Source organism: Ammospiza caudacuta, chromosome 3 (assembly GCF_027887145.1).
Source record: "Ammospiza caudacuta isolate bAmmCau1 chromosome 3, bAmmCau1.pri, whole genome shotgun sequence".
NCBI classification, from domain to species: Eukaryota; Metazoa; Chordata; class Aves; order Passeriformes; family Passerellidae; genus Ammospiza; species Ammospiza caudacuta.
Window position 1 is genome coordinate 65,659,388 of NC_080595.1, and position 9,460 is coordinate 65,668,847.

Consider the following 9,460-nt stretch of genomic DNA (forward strand, 5'->3'; position numbering starts at 1 on the left):
AAAATTAAGGTAAAAACCATCAAAGTTCTGTTTGTGTACATTTTTTAACATTCATTCAAGGAAATATATAGATGATACTTTGTGTTAACAAAGCATTAAGAATTTAAGTGCTTTTACTGCTCTGCTTTTTTGTTTTCCAACCAATTAAAAATACCATATCTACCTTGTTATCTAGCATTCACATCAAATAGTGAGAAAACAAATTACATAACCCTTCTAGTAAGCAAAATGACTTGCTACAGCTTCTTCTGCCATGTCGAGTTCCTTATTTAAATTTGGAAAACACTTGTTCACAAATTTAAATTGCAATTAAGTCTTCAAAGGGATGAAATGGTAAGTAGAACAAAGGAACTATCCAGACACTGCATTAGTGTCTTTGATCTTCTTTATAATGTACTCCTAATGCCAGATATAGAGATTAAGGGGGAGACAAGGGGGACTAGAAGCATGTACTAAACAACTAAATTGATCAGAAAAAGCTATCAGAAGTTGCAAGGATTTCCACACCATTTTTTCCACTACAAAGTTATTATTGGAAGATCAAAATAGGAAAATATGTTATCATTTAATTCATCTAGAAAACAAACTACTGAAGGAAGATCTTCCCTTCTGTGTCTGGTTCTAACTGTGGACCAGAAGTCCAAATTTGTCTTGAACTTGCTTAGGCTTGAGCCTAACAATTACATACAGCCTGCCACTCTCCTAAAAGACTTAGAAATAAAAATATAAGGTTGATTTTGAAGTCATGATTCAGAAACAAACTCAGAGGCTGGATTCATCTTGGCTAAGAGAGGGAAATACTCAAGATGCACAGGTGATGTAGACTAAAAATGTAAACATAACAGAAATATGTAGTTCTACTTTCTGCAACCATGTGGGCTCAGTCTGTTTGCTCTGAGTATGTTCCTTCAAAGAGAGAGATGGATGTGCAAGTGTCTTCATTCCCTCTCTCCCTGAGCTTTAGGCTGGCAGTAGTGTCAAGGATAGGGAGAGAGTACAGCTTTTGGGTATGCAAGAGTTCTAGGATGTAGTCCAAAATCTCAGAGTAGGTGTCCCTGGTCCTCCTGGAGCAGCTTATTACTGACTTTGTTAAAACTTTGCCTTCTATCTCTTAACCCTTGCAAACCTGAGCATTAAGAAAATCTATCCATAGCGATGAGATAGATTGGCAGATTTCCAAACAAAGGAAAACTTTTATTTGGAACCCCTGGATAAACAGCCAGTTCTACTGTGCTGATCCTTTTCTTTGTTTTAGTACAAAAAACTAAATTAATCATACCTTGAGGATGTCTCTACCTTCTTTTTCCCCCAGAAACCACTGACACAGCTGCTAATCTATGCCAGTGAAAAGAGACAATCTACACACAAAAAACTGGCAGAAAAGAGACTCAACAGCTTGACCACTGCACCAAGAAACCATATACACTGATAAGGAGTTTGATAATCATGCCAAACATGGAAACAAAATGGATAAAAGTGAGAATAGCAATAATGGTTAAAAAAACACATATCACTTACTTCAACCTAAGGTTTCAACCTGGGAACTGATCTTCCAAGCAAAATATATGATCTTCCTTCCTGAAATGTCCAGGAATGCAAAGATGATCTTGCACATTTTACCCTATAGCAAGATCTCTTTGTATAGAATAATAATCCTGAATGCCTGGACAAGACAAGGGTAACATTTTCAAGCTGTAGCTATGGAAAAACAAAACAATTGTTGTGAAATGTAACAGTTTAAAGGCAGTAGAAGGTTCCTTCTGTTGTGTCAAACTGAAAGTAATGACAGCACTGTATCACTTTCTGTGCTTTCTATTGATGATGCTGCACAACTTTCTGTGAAGTCAATGGTAAGAAAAAATGCCTCAAGTAGAAGAGTTGTCATCTCTTTTTCTTTAGGAAGAACAGGGAAAAAGAAGGAAAAAGATGAAGTCACAGTGGAATAATAGGGAATGAGAAAGTGGATAGCACTGCATCACAAAAGGGAATTGTTCTCTACAAATAAGGTACTCTAGAAACTGTAACACACAGCACAAAGCAAATGAAGGAATAATGCATATATAATCAAACTGGAGAAGAAGCAGTGTAGGGGAAGATAAGAACTATGACATGGAAATGCTGGCAGTCAGAGGTGGAAGTTATCAGTCACACTTCTTAAACCCACCCTTTCATACTAAAAATACATGACAGTACATTTTTCTCATCTCTGAATAGAGAGGCACCTGGGGTCCCATCCTCAGCTGGCAGAAGTGACGGCAATACCATCAATTCTATAATTAAGATCATGCATCTGCTTCACTGAATCAAAATCACTGAAACTTAATGGCAGGATTTAATAACCTTTCCCTCCTAAGAATGAATCAGTTTATTGTACTTTTCTAAAGCCAGGTGCAAAAGAATATAATTAGATAGCAATCTAACTGCAGTATAATTAAACTCAAAAGCCTCCTCAATTAACTTCTAACAATGTATCTGTACTGCAAGAAGTACTAAAATTATATTTTTTAATTGCAAAATAAATTCTTCATGTAGTCATATTTTGTGTCCTTTAGATCACAAAACACATAACTAACAAGATCTTTAAAAGTGTAATTTAAAAATGAGCAAAATCATGCTGCAGCCAGCAGGTTGCCTGCTTTTCTCACACCCCCTTTCAGCTATTTCAACATGTAAGACAGATGTGTCACTTTTGGTCCTGTAAATGTACTAGGGAAAATACACAGGAAACAATTATACTTGGGTACGTGACAGATTCTGTATGGTCTTCAGGCTCAAATTAGTTACTTCCAAATTAGTTTTAATACAGAATAAATGTCTCTACATTGTTACATATACTAAAGTCCACATTTAGGAATGCTGGGAGAAAAGGGGCAAATGATCTTTCCCCTCCGTGATCAATCTCTCATACTGGGAAAGTAAAGATCACAGTTTTAAAGGACCAGGACTGCCTTATTGCATACTGTTTGGCACAAAATATCCATGATTTGTGACTAAGCTTTGCAGGCAGCATAATTACAAATTAGCAACAATAAATCACAGAATAGTTTGAGTTGGAAGGGACCTGAAAGTTCCAACCACCTGCCATGGGCAGGGACACCCTCCATTAGACCAGGCTGCTCAAAGCAGGCCATGAGCACTTCCAAGGATGGGCCATCCACAACTTCTCTGGGCAGCTTTTTGTCTCACCTTCTCTGGGCAGCAGGTTCTTTTATCTCACCACCCTCACTGTAAATAATTTCTTCGGTATTAAATCTAAACCTACTCTGACAGTTTAAAGCCATTTCCCCTTGTCCTGCCACTACACACCCTTGAAAGAAGTCCCTCCAGTTCTCTTGTAGACCCCTTCAGGTATTGGAAGGTGTTGTAAGGTCTCCTCAAAGCCTTTTCTTCTCCAAGCTGAACAACACTAACTCTTTCAACCAGTTCTCTTAGGTTCTCCAGCTCTCTCATTATTGCTATGGCCCTCCATACCTTTCTTAAGTTGGAGGTCCCAGAGCTGACACCACTCCCTAAGTTGGGAGAAAGGTACACTTCCTTTTCACAGAGTTTTTCTTAATTTTTTATGTTAAATTATGTAAAAGCTCATGGACACCAAAATCAAACATTTCTCAGAGCAAACATGTCATGTCTCCCTCCCAGCCCCCCTTTTTTAAGGACCACCTGCTTCACCCCTTAATCCTTTTGTAATTAAGACTAGCTACTTTGCACCAGTGCACTTTTGCCTTCCTAACAGGGTGGAGGGAGTGGGAGGGGGTAAATGACAGTGGAAACTTCCCCTAGTCTTCCCTAAATAAACTTGACCTACTCTTGGATGCATCTACATGCAACACAATTTATTTAAAACAAATAAAAACAAGGCTCATTTATATGAATATTATTTGAAAACAACACATTCTAATAGAGACAATGGCCATGTTTGTTGCACAGGCCCTCTATTCAAGATGAGAAAATTTTTTATTCTTTAAAGGATATACTCTAAATATATTGACAAACAGCTCACTTGAGTGCCACACCACCTCCTGCAGATACTCTGCTTTTCAGCCAGGATGACTTGTTGCAGTGGTTTGCTCTGATAAACCTGGAATCTGGAATTAGTTTAACAGTAATTCTCTGCACACAGGCCACAAAAAACACTTCTCAGTCAGAATAGCACCATCCATCTGGGCCTGTCCACCACCAAGTTTTACTTATTTTTCCCACAAGCTTTTTTGCCAGCATTTTGAGGTGTGAAATGAAGCACTTACTATTCTGCTCCTGGTGTTAAGCTCCATGTTAAGGCCTTCAGAGTTTTTGGTTGTGGCTTTGCCTTCTCAGTGTTACCTAAAACGCCATTACAAAGAAAGGTGCTGGTTTAGTGGGGCACTGAGTGGAGGCCCCAGGGGTTTAGGGCCCTGGCTATCTGTGTAGAAACAGGTGACATGCCCCATGCAGCCATCCTAGTGACACAAAGACCGTGCTTCAGGAAGAGGGGAGATTTATTGGACCAGGAGACAGAGACTGCACATCCAGCCGCACCATACAGCCTCAATCTTTGAGGTCTCCAGTTCACCCTCAAATACCAACAGAAAATGGCAGCTGACACTGGCAAAATTTGGGCTTTTTTTTCTTTTTTCCTTGAAGATCAGCTGGCAAAATAAGCCCTGAACCAAAGAGGGTGAGCTTCTATGACAGCTGCTGTGGGCACAGGCAATGGCAAGCCAATGGGCAAGAGAAGGATGGGGTTTAGCTAAGTGCATGGCATGAGTTGCCATGCTGCTGAGGTTGCATTTGACCACACTAAAGCGACAAGAATATAATTCAAACCTCCAATCTAGAATTTTTACAGATCACATAGTGTGAAATAATGCCTATTTTAACTTCAGTACCTTAAAAAAATCTAGAAAATGAGCACAAGACAGTCCTTGTCTTCTCCTCACTCTTCTACCACCTTAAGTAGTAATATTTTACTGAGGAACTTCTTGCAAGAGGGACATAATACAACGTGCTTTTCTGAAATACACCAGAACTCCAATACTTGCATCTCTGCTAATAGCTTTCATTCACATCTTCATCCCTATTCAACCTGTTAAATTTTTCGTCTCTTCTTACCCTCCCAATCCTTGACTCCCATGCACAGCACATAACCATGACCAAAATATTGCTGCTTCCTTTTCAGGACATGTTCGTGCTCCATATTTCTGTGCAGAATTGGACACAAATGAGAAACCTTCTAATTCTGGATCCAGGTCTAAATCTCGTTCCTATCTTTGAGGCTCTCCTAAATAGGTAAAAACTATTATTATTACATACTCTTCTTTATTCCTTGTGCTTACTGCAGGCTTCATCTATATTGCTAATTATGCTTCTCTGTTTTCTGAAGCAATTTAAAACCAGGAGAACACATTTTTCCTCCACCTGTAGTATTTGACTTCCAGTTTCCTGATAAAATCTGTTATTTAGCTCTGCAAAGACTTTATTTAAATCTTCAAGTCTGCATTGTGATTCAGTTTATATCAATGTCTGAATGACATTATTCAGCAGCCTTTTTTTTTTTTTATCAGTCAGGCTATTCAAGTAATTGCTCCTTCTTCACCGTCATCTTTTCTTTGCTATCAGGAGTTCTGAACCACCTATCTCACTACATGACTAAAGGATTTTCTCTAGCAAGAGCACATGGCTTAACTGGTTCTTCATATGCACATAACAGTGCACAGCACTGGTTAGGTAATGACATGGCAAACATCATTCTCCCTGATTATGACTTTGATTCCTTCCTCCCACAATAATAAGTTAATAGCTGCCATCTACCTAAAATACTTTGAGCACAAGGTAATATTCTGTTCCTGCCATAATTGCCCTTCTAACTCTGTAATGTACATATATTTTACTCGTCTCTAAGAAAAATCTGGACGTGTTTAAATACAACGATCTCTGATCACTTTAAAATGAAATTTTAGCCTGCAACAGCCCAGTGTGCACCAGAGAAAGAATATAAAGTATCTAAGGCCTTCAGAAGACCTTCTAACCAGACACATTTTCTCCATATCATCCTCTAAAAACCTTAGAATAACCTGAAGTCTACCCTGTGCAATTAAGAACATTTTAATTCAAGTGAGAAACATAGAAAGAGGAATTAGATAAGCACCTAAAATGCCTTAGCCAATATCAGCATGACACGTTATTACTCAATTCACCTAAAGCACAATGAAAACTGTTATTCCGAGGCAACTATGCAGAAGTATTTTAAAACTTTTAGGGGGTGATAAGCCACTTTTTGTAACCACAAACCTGCATCACCTTAGTCCCACCCAGGTGGCAAGGCAATTTCCTGGTGAGGAAACTGGTGAAAAGACAGTTGAACAAACAGGCAAGCAGAGAAAAACCTAACTCTTTACTGAAGAAGCAAACACAGAAAGCATTACCTCCCTTCAGCTACCATTTATAAATATTTCCAGAACATAAATCATACAGCCTTTTAAATTCATATCATATGTAGTTTTAAATTATGCTTTATTTATGATTTCTATGTTAGTAACTTTAATTATTAGGCAATTATTAAATGCAATTTGAAAGCATGGTTCAGTACAAAAAAAAGACAACTTATGTATTTGAATGACTAAGAAGGAAGGGTGTTTCACAAATTAATGGAAAACTCAGAGAAAAATAGAGAGTATAAATGCAAAAAAAAAAAAATCCCAGAAAGAATGATTTGCAATAGAGAAAGAAATAGATTGGAGAGGATCTGGTCCTAGCAACTTCATTGATCAGCAAACAAAAGTAGCCCTTTCAGCAAGAAAGCACATGAAAATAAACTGCACTGCCTGTTATGTAAACACTTTGTGCAAACACTTTTCACTGAGAAAATCAACACCATATCTGTAGGCACTTCACACTTGTATGAATATCAAATGTATTTTCCAAATGTAGCTTTATTTAGGTCTCTCTCTGCCTAAAGCACCATTGGTGTTCTAGTTTCTGTGTACTTTTATTATGTTCTTGGTGGACAGCAAGGATAATTGCTGGTTAAAGTACATTAGTGGTGAAAGCAGGACAACTTTACAGAAACCAAACCCTAGAAGACCAACAAAAAAAACCCCAGAAGTATGCATTCTTCCTGACAGCCCTTCTTGCTCAGAAGGAACTGACAGCTCAAGACATATAATTGCCTTCCATTTTTGGAAATTACACAAGTCACTAGACCTCCTTCTCTTCTTTATACCCCCACCCAGTTCTCTGAGCTCCCTGGATTCTCTTTCAGTGACTACAAATGCAAAGATGTAAAACAAAAATCCAAGAACTGGATCCCTGACTACATAGCTCCTAAGCATCTGAAAGCCCATTAGTTGGAGAGCAGATTAAATGAGAGAAGCTATTTTATCAGGATACACACACATAACCATGACTTTTCCTCTTCTCTGTAAATATATCTTTATAAATTTTACTGCTGTATTATTATTTGGTTGCTAAAGACTTTGGTTGCTAAAGATTGTAGGGGCTTTACCTACAATCATGAGATATTTTTCAACAATCAGCTTACATAAGAAAACATGACAGGTAATGTGAAGAGAATACAGAAATTCCTAGTGTTTTACGCAACTATTTGCAGTGGAATCTTTCTTGTCTGCTTGGGGATCCAATAGTGGGTCTTTCACTTCATCATGCCATTAACCACATGCCATTAATATATGCACAATGACATTTTGCTGGAATAACTAACAAAGGACCAAAAAGTTCAAGAAATCTTATACAGAAGTAATTAATTAACCAGAGCAGCCTTTTTGGAGACCTTTTAATCATCCAGCCATTTTAAATCCTAAAAGTGCAGAAAAGGTAAAATGTAGCCAAGCAGGAGAGGGAAAATTGAAGACACTGCAAGACCTTTTCATTGCGGTAGGATGGCACTTCAGGAAGTATCACTTTGTAGTTGTTGCATTCTTGCAATTGTTTTACGCTTTTCAATAAAAACATTTGGAACAAGATCCTCAGTGCTGCCATGCTATTCCTTTGTACAGAGTGAAAGAGGGACTGAGAGACAGCACAAGAGAAAGAAAAGGGAGATTCACTGCTAAAGTACAATACAAGCACTTGCTAAATATGTGGTTTGCAATTACTCACCTGCAACACTTAACCACATCATGGATGCAGAAGTATAATCATGACAGATATGATTTTGATCCATGGACCTCAAAGATGGCTAAGTAATATCACCTCTGTCCTAAACAATGAAACAAATCCACTTATATAATTTTGAAGGGTTTTGAAGAAGGTCAGTGTGACATGATACTAAAATCCATATTTGTCAGTCCCTTCTCACCATTTCTCATACAAGACGGGTTTAGAGCATGCAGCAGACAAAAGGCCCAGTTTAGACAGCAATGATATGACTATAGCATACTACATATATAAAATTTGGCATTGCAACTGTGCATTTCTATGAGGTACAAATAAAACCAGATAAAACTAGCCTGCCCACATCGCATTTTTATTTATTACCTCAAGAGGTATTTTATAATTAGAAAGCAATAATTGATTCTACCCTGAAAACACTTTCTGAGTCAAGGGTTGAGTACATTCTTTCTAAATCGAAGTTCCAGGATTGCGCTAAAATAAGCTACCAATTGATAAATCAATTTTTAAATATGGCAACATTCCTTCCAACCCTCTGAAATCTTCAGTCAAGGTTGTGCCACATTCTTCAAGCAGCACATGGCTTCAGCAAAGCACCTCAAAAGTTTCATGCATTTCTCTACTGTACTAGTCAGTGAGACACGTCAGGACAGCACCAGCATACTCATCTTTCCACTAGTGCACTTTAGTACAGAGAGCAGACTCAGATTATACTTGTGCTGCTTTCTAGGGCTCATACCATCAGACCTGTGAAAATAAGATACAGGAATAAAAAATAGAGCAAGAATTTTAAAACATGATTTTGGGTTAGACGTCTTTGTTTTAGCAAGTTCTACATTTTATGTCCTCATGACTGCAAAACTGTGAAAAAACACTTGTAAGATTGGCCCTAGATTTTAGATGAGGTCTCCCTTTTATACCTCATTTCTGAATCCCACAGTACACTATTTTCAGTTCTCAGGTGTAGCATGAAGCCACTCAAATTTTCTCAGCCTCAGCAAACTGAATTTCAACCTGTGACGAGTCATGAAGCTGAAAACAATACAGGTACAAAAATGTAAGAGAAGCATTGCATTTGATTTCAGACATTTACTTACTTAAAACCTGATATACCACATAACTCATTCCACACATGCATTTTCTCTACTTGTAGTATAAAAAGCATGAAAGAGCTATTATTCTGAGCTTTGTGCACAGTTGTTAAATATTTAAGAATCCAATCATAAATTACAACCCTGCCTTTTTCACTTGACCTCCTCTACATGTGCCCTTACAAACACAGCAACTGAAACTTCCATCGTGCAGTGAAATAAGCAGGTTATCACTGGCTGATATCCTCCTGCCCCTTTGCAAA